The following is a 13,202-nucleotide window of genomic DNA, read 5'->3' as shown; positions in this document are numbered from 1 at the left end:
GAGAGCACTGTTAATTCTGCAGTGCCGACCCTGGTGCGGAACTGTGCTCTCCACAGTTCCAGCAGTGTGATATTTTGATATTGTGCAGATGTTTTGTTTTGTTTGGTCTGTTTGTTGAAAGTAGGGGTTCGGAAGCAACACGTGAGGCTTTAAGGAGAGAGAGCACTGTTACATCTGCTGTGCCGACCCTGGTGCGGAACTGTGCTGTCCACAGTTCCAGCAGTGTGATATTTTGATATTGTGCAGATATTTTGTTTTCTTTGGTCTGTTTATTGAAAGTAGGGGTTCGGAAGCAACACGTGAGGCTTTAAGGAGAGAGAGCACTGTTACATCTGCAGTGCCGACCCTGGTGCGGGACTGTGCTGTCCACAGTTCCAGCAGTGTGATATTTTGATATTGTGCAGATGTTTTGTTTTCTTTGGTCTGTTTATTGAAAGTAGGGGTTCGGAAGCAACACGTGAGGCTTTACGGAGAGAGAGCACTGTTGCTTCTACAGTGCCGACCCTGGTGCGGAACTGTGCTCTGAACAGTTCCAGCAGTGTGATATTTTAATATTGTGCAGATGTTTCGTTTTGTTTGGTCTGTTTATTGAAAGTAGGGGTTCGGAGGCAACACGTGAGGCTTTGAGGAGAGAGAGCACTGTTACTTCTGCAGTGCCGACCCTGGTGCGGAACTGTGCTCTCCACAGTTCCAGCAGTGTGATATTTTGATATTGTGCAGATGTTTTGTTTTGTTTGGTCTGTTTATTGAAAGTAGGGGTTCGGAAGCAAAACGTGAGGCTGTAAGGAGAGAGAGCACTGTTAATTCTGCAGTGCCGACCCTGGTGCGGAACTGTGCTCTCCACAGTTCCAGCAGTGTGATATTTTGATATTGTGCAGATGTTTTGTTTTGTTTGGTCTGTTTGTTGAAAGTAGGGGTTCGGAAGCAACACGTGAGGCTTTAAGGAGAGAGAGCACTGTTACATCTGCAGTGCCGACCCTGGTGCGGAACTGTGCTGTCCACAGTTCCAGCAGTGTGATATTTTGATATTGTGCAGATGTTTTGTTTTCTTTGGTCTGTTCATTGAAAGAAGGGGTTCGGAAGCAACACGTGAGGCTTTAAGGAGAGAGAGCACTGTTGCTTCTACAGTGCCGATCCTGGTGCGGAACTGTGCTCTAAACAGTTCCAGCAGTGTGATATTTTGATATTGTGCAGATGTTTTGTTTTGTTTGGTCTGTTTATTGAAAGTAGGGGTTCGGAAGCAATGTTGGAAGGGTGAAAGACAAGGTAATAATTAGTAAAAACTTACCTAGAAATTTAAATTAAGAACTGTTACACAATAGGGTTTTTTAAGTTATTCAGTAATCGGAGGCGGTGTACGTGAAGGCACTGTTTATCTGAAACACTCCGTACTTCTACCAGATATTATCGATAACATTTACTATAACAAATCTTTTTTTTCTTTAATTCTTTCTTTATACTTGTACAATATACAATCCTTAAGCCTTATGACAGTAGTCATCTCCTAGTTTATTAGAAAAATATATAAAAATCTTTGTATGGAACTGTGATCTCCACAGTTCCAGCAGTGTGATATTTTGATGTTGTTCAGATGTTTTGTTTTTTTTGGTCTGTTTCTTGAAAGAAGGGGTTCGGAAGCAACACCTGAGTCTGTAAGGAGAGAGAGCACTGTTACTTATGCAGTGCCGACCCTGGTGCGGAACTGTGCTGTCCACAGTTCCAGCAGTGTGATATTTTGATATTGTGCAGATGTTTTGTTTTGTTTGGTCTGTTTATTGAAAGTAGGGGTTCGGAAGCAACACGTGAGGCTTTAAGGAGAGAGAGCACTGTTACTTCTGCAGTGCCGACCCTGGTACGGAACTGTGCTTTCCACAGTTCCAGCAGTGTGATATTTTGATATTGTGCAGATGTTTTGTTTTGTTTGGTCTGTTTATTGAAAGTAGGGGTTCGGAAGCAACACGTGAGGCTTTAAGGAGAGAGAGCACTGTTGCTTCTACAGTGCCGACCCTGGTGCGGAACTGTGCTCTAAACAGTTCCAGCAGTGTGATATTTTGATATTGTGCAGATGTTTTGTTTTGTTTGGTCTGTTTATTGAAAGTAGGGGTTCGGAAGCAATGTTGGAAGGGTGAAAGACAAGGTAATAATTAGTAAAAACTTACCTAGAAATTTAAATTAAGAACTGTTACACAATAGGGTTTTTTAAGTTATTCAGTAATCGGAGGCGGTGTACGTGAAGGCACTGTTTATCTGAAACACTCCGTACTTCTACCAGATATTATCGATAACATTTACTATAACAAATCTTTTTTTTCTTTAATTCTTTCTTTATACTTGTACAATATACAATCCTTAAGCCTTATGACAGTAGTCATCTCCTAGTTTATTAGAAAAATATATAAAAATCTTTGTATGGAACTGTGATCTCCACAGCTCCAGCAGTGTGATATTTTGATGTTGTTCAGATGTTTTGTTTTTTTTGGTCTGTTTCTTGAAAGAAGGGGTTCGGAAGCAACACCTGAGTCTGTAAGGAGAGAGAGCACTGTTACTTATGCAGTGCCGACCCTGGTGCGGATCTGGGCTCTCCACAGTTCCAGCAGTGTGATATTTTGATATTGTGCAGATGTTTTGTTTTGTTTGGTCTGTTTATTGAAAGAGGTTGTTCGGAAGCAACACGTGAGTCTGTAAGGAGAGAGAGCACTGTTACTTCTGCAGTGCCGACCCTGGTGCGGAACTGGGCTCTCCACAGTTCCAGCAGTGTGATATTTTGATATTGTGCAGATGTTTTGTTTTGTTTGGTCTGTTTATTGAAAGTAGGGGTTCGGAAGCAACACGTGAGGCTTTAAGGAGAGAGAGCACTGTTACTTCTGCAGTGCCGACCCTGGTGCGGAACTGTGCTGTCCACAGTTCCAGCAGTGTGATATTTTGATATTGTGCAGATGTTTTGTTTTCTTTGGTCTGTTTATTGAAAGTAGGGGTTCGGAAGCAACACGTGAGGCTTTACGGAGAGAGAGCACTGTTGCTTCTACAGTGCCGACCCTGGTGCGGAACTGTGCTCTGAACAGTTCCAGCAGTGTGATATTTTGATATTGTGCAGATGTTTTGTTTTGTTTGGTCTGTTTATTGAAAGTAGGGGTTCGGAAGCAACACGTGAGGCTGTAAGGAGAGAGAGCACTGTTACTTCTGCAGTTCCGACCCTGGTGCGGAACTGTGCTGTCCACAGTTCCAGCAGTGTGATATTTTGATATTGTGCAGATGTTTTGTTTTGTTTGGTCTGTTTATTGAAAGTAGGGGTTCGGAAGCAACACGTGAGGCTGTAAGGAGAGAGAGCACTGTTACTTCTGCAGTGCCGACCCTGGTGCGGAACTGTGCTTTCCACAGTTCCAGCAGTGTGATATTTTGATATTGTGCAGATTTTTTTGTTTTGTTTGGTCTGTTCATTGAAAGAAGGGGTTCGGAAGCAACACGTGAGGCTTTAAGGAGAGAGAGCACTGTTGCTTCTACAGTGCCGACCCTGGTACGGAACTGTGCTCTAAACAGTTCCAGCAGTGTGATATTTTGATATTGTGCAGATGTTTTGTTTTGTTTGGTCTGTTTATTGAAAGTAGGGGTTCGGAAGCAATTTTGGAAGGGTGAAAGACAAGGTAATAATTAGTAAAAACTTACCTAGAAATTTAAATTAAGAACTGTTACACAATAGGGTTTTTTAAGTTATTCAGTAATCGGAGGCGGTGTACGTGAAGGCACTGTTTATCTGAAACACACCGTACTTCTACCAGATATTATCGATAACATTTACTATAACAAATCTTTTTTTTTCTTGAATTCTTTCTTTATACTTGTACAATATACAATCCTTAAGCCTTATGAGAGTACTCATCTCCTAGTTTATTAGAAAAAGATATAAAAATCTTTGTATGGAACTGTGATCTCCACAGTTCTAGCAGTGTGATATTTTCATATTGTGCAAATATTTTGTTTTTTTGGTCTGTTTATTGAAAGTAGGGGTTCGGAGGCAACACGTGAAGCTTTAAGGAGAGAGAGCACTGTTACTTCTGCAGTGCCGACCCTGGTGCGGAACTGTGCTCTCCACAGTTCCAGCAGTGTGATATTTTGATATTGTGCAGATGTTTTGTTTTGTTTGGTCTGTTTATTGAAAGTAGGGGTTCGGAAGCAACACGTGAGGCTGTAAGGAGAGAGAGCACTGTTACTTCTGCAGTGCCGACCCTGGTGCGGAACTGTGCTGTCCACAGTTCCAGCAGTGTGATATTTTGATATTGTGCAGATGTTTTGTTTTGTTTGGTCTGTTTATTGAAAGTAGGGGTTCGGATGCAACACGTGAGGCTGTAAGGAGAGAGAGCACTGTTACTTCTGCAGTGCCGACCCTGGTGCGGAACTGTGCTTTCCACAGTTCCAGCAGTGTGATATTTTGATATTGTGCAGATTTTTTTGTTTTGTTTGGTCTGTTCATTGAAAGAAGGGGTTCGGAAGCAACACGTGAGGCTTTAAGGAGAGAGAGCACTGTTGCTTCTACAGTGCCGACCCTGGTACGGAACTGTGCTCTAAACAGTTCCAGCAGTGTGATATTTTGATATTGTGCAGATGTTTTGTTTTGTTTGGTCTGTTTATTGAAAGTAGGGGTTCGGAAGCAATTTTGGAAGGGTGAAAGACAAGGTAATAATTAGTAAAAACTTACCTAGAAATTTAAATTAAGAACTGTTACACAATAGGGTTTTTTAAGTTATTCAGTAATCGGAGGCGGTGTACGTGAAGGCACTGTTTATCTGAAACACTCCGTACTTCTACCAGATATTATCGATAACATTTACTATAACAAATCTTTTTTTTCTTTAATTCTTTCTTTATACTTGTACAATATACAATCCTTAAGCCTTATGACAGTAGTCATCTCCTAGTTTATTAGAAAAATATATAAAAATCTTTGTATGGAACTGTGATCTCCACAATTCCAGCAGTGTGATATTTTGATATTGTGCAGATGTTTTGTTTTTTTGGTCTGTTTATTGAAAGAAGGGGTTGTGAAGCTACACGTGAGGCTGTAAGGAGAGAGAGCACTGTTACTTCTGCAGTGCCGACCCTGGTGCGGAACTGTGCTGTCCACAGTTCCAGCAGTGTGATATTTTGATATTGTGCAAATATTTTGTTTTTTTGGTCTGTTTATTGAAAGTAGGGGTTCGGAGGCAACACGTGAGGCTTTAAGGAGAGAGAGCACTGTTACTTCTGCAGTGCCGACCCTGGTGCGGAACTGTGCTCTCCACAGTTCCAGCAGTGTGATATTTTGATATTGTGCAGATGTTTTGTTTTGTTTGGTCTGTTTATTGAAAGTAGGGGTTCGGAAGCAACACGTGAGGCTGTAAGGAGAGAGAGCACTGTTAATTCTGCAGTGCCGACCCTGGTGCGGAACTGTGCTCTCCACAGTTCCAGCAGTGTGATATTTTGATATTGTGCAGATGTTTTGTTTTGTTTGGTCTGTTTATTGAAAGTAGGGGTTCGGAAGCAACACGTGAGGCTGTAAGGAGAGAGAGCACTGTTAATTCTGCAGTGCCCACCCTGGTGCGGAACTGTGCTCTCCACAGTTCCAGCAGTGTGATATTTTGATATTGTGCAGATGTTTTGTTTTCTTTCGTCTGTTTATTGAAAGTAGGGGTTCGGAAGCAACACGTGAGGCTTTAAGGAGAGAGAGCACTGTTGCTTCTACAGTGCCGACCCTGGTGCGGAACTGTGCTCTAAACAGTTCCAGCAGTGTGATATTTTAATATTGTGCAGATGTTTCGTTTTGTTTGGTCTGTTTATTGAAAGAAGGGGTTCAGAAGCAACACGAGAGGCTGTAAGGTAGTGTGAGCACTGTTACTTCTGCAGTGCCGACTCTGGTAACGATTTATTTTTTTATTCTGCATGTATGGAACGTTCCCTTTATTTTTAAATTAGTTGGTAAAAGGAATATTAAAGCGTTGTATTGCTTTTTTTTTCAGTTGTGAAAACAAGATGGTGGAAAGCAAGGGCTGTATTAACCTGAAATATACCCGAAAACGTGTTGGAAGGGTGAAAGACAAGGTAATAATTAGTAAAAACTTACCTAGAAATTTAAATTAAGAACTGTTACACAATAGGGTTTTTTAAGTTATTCAGTAATCGGAGGCGGTGTACGTGAAGGCACTGTTTATCTGAAACACTCCGTACTTCTACCAGATATTATCGATAACATTGACTATAACAAATCTTTTTTTTTCTTTAATTCTTTCTTTATACTTGTACAATATATAATCCTTAAGCCTTATGAGAGTACTCATCTCCTAGTTTATTAGAAAAAGATATAAAAATCTTTGTATGGAACTGTGATCTCCACAGTTCCAGCAGTGTGATATTTTGATATTGTGCAGATGTTTTGTTTTTTTGGTCTGTTTATTGAAAGAAGGGGTTGTGAAGCTACACGTGAGGCTGTAAGGAGAGAGAGCACTGTTACTTCTGCAGTGCCGACCCTGGTGCGGAACTGTGCTGTCCACAGTTCCAGCAGTGTGATATTTTGATATTGTGCAAATATTTTGTTTTTTTGGTCTGTTTATTGAAAGTAGGGGTTCGGAGGCAACACGTGAGGCTTTAAGGAGAGAGAGCACTGTTACTTCTGCAGTGCCGACCCTGGTGCGGAACTGTGCTCTCCACAGTTCCAGCAGTGTGATATTTTGATATTGTGCAGATGTTTTGTTTTGTTTGGTCTGTTTATTGAAAGTAGGGGTTCGGAAGCAACACGTGAGGCTGTAAGGAGAGAGAGCACTGTTAATTCTGCAGTGCCGACCCTGGTGCGGAACTGTGCTCTCCACAGTTCCAGCAGTGTGATATTTTGATATTGTGCAGATGTTTTGTTTTGTTTGGTCTGTTTATTGAAAGTAGGGGTTCGGAAGCAAAACGTGAGGCTGTAAGGAGAGAGAGCACTGTTAATTCTGCAGTGCCGACCCTGGTGCGGAACTGTGCTCTCCACAGTTCCAGCAGTGTGATATTTTGATATTGTGCAGATGTTTTGTTTTGTTTGGTCTGTTTGTTGAAAGTAGGGGTTCGGAAGCAACACGTGAGGCTTTAAGGAGAGAGAGCACTGTTACATCTGCAGTGCCGACCCTGGTGCGGAACTGTGCTGTCCACAGTTCCAGCAGTGTGATATTTTGATATTGTGCAGATGTTTTGTATTCTTTGGTCAGTTTATTGAAAGTAGGGGTTCGGAAGCAACACGTGAGGCTTTACGGAGAGAGAGCACTGTCGCTTCTACAGTGCCGACCCTGGTGCGGAACTGTGCTCTGAACAGTTCCAGCAGTGTGATATTTTAATATTGTGTAGATGTTTCGTTTTGTTTAGTCTGTTTATTGAAAGAAGGGGTTCAGAATAAACACGAGAGGCTGTAAGGTAGTGTGAGCACTGTTACTTCTGCAGTGCCGACTCTGGTTAACGATTTATTTTTTTATTCTGCATGTATGGAACGTTCCCTTTATTTTTAAATTAGTTGGTAAAAGGAATATTAAAGCGTTGTATTGTTTTTTTTTCAGTTGTGAAAACAAGATGGTGGAAAGCAAGGGCTGTATTAACCTGAAATATACCCGAAAACGTGTTGGAAGGGTGAAAGACAAGGTAATAATTAGTAAAAACTTACCTAGACATTTAAATTAAGAACTGTTACACAATAGGGTTTTTTAAGTTATTCAGTAATCGGAGGCGGTGTACGTGAAGGCACTGTTTACCTGAAACACACCGTACTTCTACCAGATATTATCGATAACATTTACTATAACAAATCTTTTTTTTTCTTGAATTCTTTCTTTATACTTGTACAATATACAATCCTTAAGCCTTATGAGAGTACTCATCTCCTAGTTTATTAGAAAAAGATATAAAAATCTTTGTATGGAACTGTGATCTCCACAGTTCTAGCAGTGTGATATTTTCATATTGTGCAAATATTTTGTTTTTTTGGTCTGTTTATTGAAAGTAGGGGTTCGGAGGCAACACGTGAAGCTTTAAGGAGAGAGAGCACTGTTACTTCTGCAGTGCCGACCCTGGTGCGGAACTGTGCTCTCCACAGTTCCAGCAGTGTGATATTTTGATATTGTGCAGATGTTTTGTTTTGTTTGGTCTGTTTATTGAAAGTAGGGGTTCGGAAGCAACACGTGAGGCTGTAAGGAGAGAGAGCACTGTTACTTCTGCAGTGCCGACCCTGGTGCGGAACTGTGCTGTCCACAGTTCCAGCAGTGTGATATTTTGATATTGTGCAGATGTTTTTTTTTGTTTGGTCTGTTTATTGAAAGTAGGGGTTCGGAAGCAACACGTGAGGCTGTAAGGAGAGAGAGCACTGTTACTTCTGCAGTGCCGACCCTGGTGCGGAACTGTGCTTTCCACAGTTCCAGCAGTGTGATATTTTGATATTGTGCAGATTTTTTTGTTTTGTTTGGTCTGTTCATTGAAAGAAGGGGTTCGGAAGCAACACGTGAGGCTTTAAGGAGAGAGAGCACTGTTGCTTCTACAGTGCCGACCCTGGTACGGAACTGTGCTCTAAACAGTTCCAGCAGTGTGATATTTTGATATTGTGCAGATGTTTTGTTTTGTTTGGTCTGTTTATTGAAAGTAGGGGTTCGGAAGCAATTTTGGAAGGGTGAAAGACAAGGTAATAATTAGTAAAAACTTACCTAGAAATTTAAATTAAGAACTGTTACACAATAGGGTTTTTTAAGTTATTCAGTAATCGGAGGCGGTGTACGTGAAGGCACTGTTTATCTGAAACACTCCGTACTTCTACCAGATATTATCGATAACATTTACTATAACAAATCTTTTTTTTCTTTAATTCTTTCTTTATACTTGTACAATATACAATCCTTAAGCCTTATGACAGTAGTCATCTCCTAGTTTATTAGAAAAATATATAAAAATCTTTGTATGGAACTGTGATCTCCACAATTCCAGCAGTGTGATATTTTGATGTTGTTCAGATGTTTTGTTTTTTTTGGTCTGTTTCTTGAAAGAAGGGGTTCGGAAGCAACACCTGAGTCTGTAAGGAGAGAGAGCACTGTTACTTATGCAGTGCCGACCCTGGTGCGGAACTGGGCTCTCCACAGTTCCAGCAGTGTGATATTTTGATATTGTGCAGATGTTTTGTTTTGTTTGGTCTGTTTATTGAAAGAGGTTGTTCGGAAGCTACACGTGAGGCTGTAAGGAGAGAGAGCACTGTTACCTCTGCAGTGCCGACCCAGGTGCGGAACTGTGCTCTCCACAGTTCCAGCAGTGTGATATTTTGATATTGTGCAGATGTTTTGTTTTGTTTGGTCTGTTTATTGAAAGTAGGGGTTCGGAAGCAACACGTGAGGCTTTAAGGAGAGAGAGCACTGTTGCTTCTACAGTGCCGACCCTGGTGCGGAACTGTGCTCTAAACAGTTCCAGCAGTGTGATATTTTGATATTGTGCAGATGTTTTGTTTTGTTTGGTCTGTTTATTGAAAGTAGGGGTTCGGAAGCAATGTTGGAAGGGTGAAAGACAAGGTAATAATTAGTAAAAACTTACCTAGAAATTTAAATTAAGAACTGTTACACAATAGGGTTTTTTAAGTTATTCAGTAATCGGAGGCGGTGTACGTGAAGGCACTGTTTATCTGAAACACTCCGTACTTCTACCAGATATTATCGATAACATTTACTATAACAAATCATTTTTTTCTTTAATTCTTTCTTTATACTTGTACAATATACAATCCTTAAGCCTTATGACAGTAGTCATCTCCTAGTTTATTAGAAAAATATATAAAAATCTCTGTATGGAACTGTGATCTCCACAGTTCCAGCAGTGTGATATTTTGATGTTGTTCAGATGTTTTGTTTTTTTGGTCTGTTTATTGAAAGAAGGGGTTCGGAAGCAACACGTGAGTCTGTAAGGAGAGAGAGCACTGTTACTTATGCAGTGCCGACCCTGGTGCGGAACTGGGCTCTCCACAGTTCCAGCAGTGTGATATTTTGATATTGTGCAGATGTTTTGTTTTAATTGGTCTGTTTATTGAAAGTAGGGGTTCGGAAGCAACACGTGAGGCTTTAAGGAGAGAGAGCACTGTTGCTTCTACAGTGCCGACCCTGGTGCGGAACTGTGCTCTAAACAGTTCCAGCAGTGTGATATTTTAATATTGTGCAGATGTTTCGTTTTGTTTGGTCTGTTTATTGAAAGAAGGGGTTCAGAAGCAACACGAGAGGCTGTAAGGTAGTGTGAGCACTGTTACTTCTGCAGTGCCGACTCTGGTAACGATTTATTTTTTTATTCTGCATGTATGGAACGTTCCCTTTATTTTTAAATTAGTTGGTAAAAGGAATATTAAAGCGTTGTATTGCTTTTTTTTTCAGTTGTGAAAACAAGATGGTGGAAAGCAAGGGCTGTATTAACCTGAAATATACCCGAAAACGTGTTGGAAGGGTGAAAGACAAGGTAATAATTAGTAAAAACTTACCTAGAAATTTAAATTAAGAACTGTTACACAATAGGGTTTTTTAAGTTATTCAGTAATCGGAGGCGGTGTACGTGAAGGCACTGTTTATCTGAAACACTCCGTACTTCTACCAGATATTATCGATAACATTTACTATAACAAATCTTTTTTTTTCTTTAATTCTTTCTTTATACTTGTACAATATATAATCCTTAAGCCTTATGAGAGTACTCATCTCCTAGTTTATTAGAAAAAGATATAAAAATCTTTGTATGGAACTGTGATCTCCACAGTTCCAGCAGTGTGATATTTTGATATTGTGCAGATGTTTTGTTTTTTTGGTCTGTTTATTGAAAGAAGGGGTTGTGAAGCTACACGTGAGGCTGTAAGGAGAGAGAGCACTGTTACTTCTGCAGTGTCGACCCTGGTGCGGAACTGTGCTGTCCACAGTTCCAGCAGTGTGATATTTTGATATTGTGCAAATATTTTGTTTTTTTGGTCTGTTTATTGAAAGTAGGGGTTCGGAGGCAACACGTGAGGCTTTAAGGAGAGAGAGCACTGTTACTTCTGCAGTGCCGACCCTGGTGCGGAACTGTGCTCTCCACAGTTCCAGCAGTGTGATATTTTGATATTGTGCAGATGTTTTGTTTTGTTTGGTCTGTTTATTGAAAGTAGGGGTTCGGAAGCAACACGTGAGGCTGTAAGGAGAGAGAGCACTGTTAATTCTGCAATGCCGACCCTGGTGCGGAACTGTGCTCTCCACAGTTCCAGCAGTGTGATATTTTGATATTGTGCAGATGTTTTGTTTTGTTTGGTCTGTTTGTTGAAAGTAGGGGTTCGGAAGCAACACGTGAGGCTTTAAGGAGAGAGAGCACTGTTACTTCTGCAGTGCCGACACTAGTGCGGAACTGTGCTTTCCACAGTTCCAGCAGTGTGATATTTTGATATTGTGCAGATGTTTTGTTTTGTTTGGGATGTTTGTTGAAAGTAGGGGTTCGGAAGCAACACGTGAGGCTTTAAGGAGAGAGAGCACTGTTACATCTGCAGTGCCGACCCTGGTGCGGAACTGTGCTGTCCACAGTTCCAGCAGTGTGATATTTTAATATTGTGTAGATGTTTCGTTTTGTTTAGTCTGTTTATTGAAAGAAGGGGTTCAGAAGCAACACGAGAGGCTGTAAGGTAGTGTGAGCACTGTTACTTCTGCAGTGCCGACTCTGGTTAACGATTTATTTTTTTATTCTGCATGATTGGAACGTTCCCTTTATTTTTAAATTAGTTGGTAAAAGGAATATTAAAGCGTTGTATTGTTTTTTTTTCAGTTGTGAAAACAAGATGGTGGAAAGCAAGGGCTGTATTAACCTGAAATATACCCGAAAACGTGTTGGAAGGGTGAAAGACAAGGTAATAATTAGTAAAAACTTACCTAGAAATTTAAATTAAGAACTGTTACACAATAGGGTTTTTTAAGTTATTCAGTAATCGGAGGCGGTGTACGTGAAGGCACTGTTTATCTGAAACACTCCGTACTTCTACCAGATATTATCGATAACATTTACTATAACAAATCTTTTTTTTTCTTTAATTCTTTCTTTATACTTGTACAATATATAATCCTTAAGCCTTATGAGAGTACTCATCTCCTAGTTTATTAGAAAAAGATATAAAAATCTTTGTATGGAACTGTGATCTCCACAGTTCCAGCAGTGTGATATTTTGATATTGTGCAGATGTTTTGTTTTTTTGGTCTGTTTATTGAAAGAAGGGGTTGTGAAGCTACACGTGAGGCTGTAAGGAGAGAGAGCACTGTTACTTCTGCAGTGCCGACCCTGGTGCGGAACTGTGCTGTCCACAGTTCCAGCAGTGTGATATTTTGATATTGTGCAAATATTTTGTTTTTTTGGTCTGTTTATTGAAAGTAGGGGTTCGGAGGCAACACGTGAGGCTTTAAGGAGAGAGAGCACTGTTACTTCTGCAGTGCCGACCCTGGTGCGGAACTGTGCTCTCCACAGTTCCAGCAGTGTGATATTTTGATATTGTGCAGATGTTTTGTTTTGTTTGGTCTGTTTATTGAAAGTAGGGGTTCGGAAGCAACACGTGAGGCTGTAAGGAGAGAGAGCACTGTTAATTCTGCAGTGCCGACCCTGGTGCGGAACTGTGCTCTCCACAGTTCCAGCAGTGTGATATTTTGATATTGTGCAGATGTTTTGTTTTGTTTGGTCTGTTTATTGAAAGTAGGGGTTCGGAAGCAAAACGTGAGGCTGTAAGGAGAGAGAGCACTGTTAATTCTGCAGTGCCGACCCTGGTGCGGAACTGTGCTCTCCACAGTTCCAGCAGTGTGATATTTTGATATTGTGCAGATGTTTTGTTTTGTTTGGTCTGTTTGTTGAAAGTAGGGGTTCGGAAGCAACACGTGAGGCTTTAAGGAGAGAGAGCACTGTTACATCTGCAGTGCCGACCCTGGTGCGGAACTGTGCTGTCCACAGTTCAAGCAGTGTGATATTTTGATATTGTGCAGATGTTTTGTTTTCTTTGGTCAGTTTATTGAAAGTAGGGGTTCGGAAGCAACACGTGAGGCTTTACGGAGAGAGAGCACTGTTGCTTCTGCAGTGCCGACCCTGGTGCGGAACTGTGCTCTGAACAGTTCCAGCAGTGTGAAATTTTGATATTGTGCAGATGTTTTGTTTTGTTTGGTCTGTTTATTGAAAGTAGGGGTTCGGAAGCAACACGTGAGGCTGTAAGG

The sequence above is a fragment of the Lycorma delicatula genome, chromosome 2, assembly GCF_047948215.1.
Source record: "Lycorma delicatula isolate Av1 chromosome 2, ASM4794821v1, whole genome shotgun sequence".
Classification (NCBI taxonomy): Eukaryota; Metazoa; Arthropoda; class Insecta; order Hemiptera; family Fulgoridae; genus Lycorma; species Lycorma delicatula.
The sequence above is the reverse complement of the archived record's forward strand: the minus strand, read 5'-3'. Positions refer to the sequence as shown.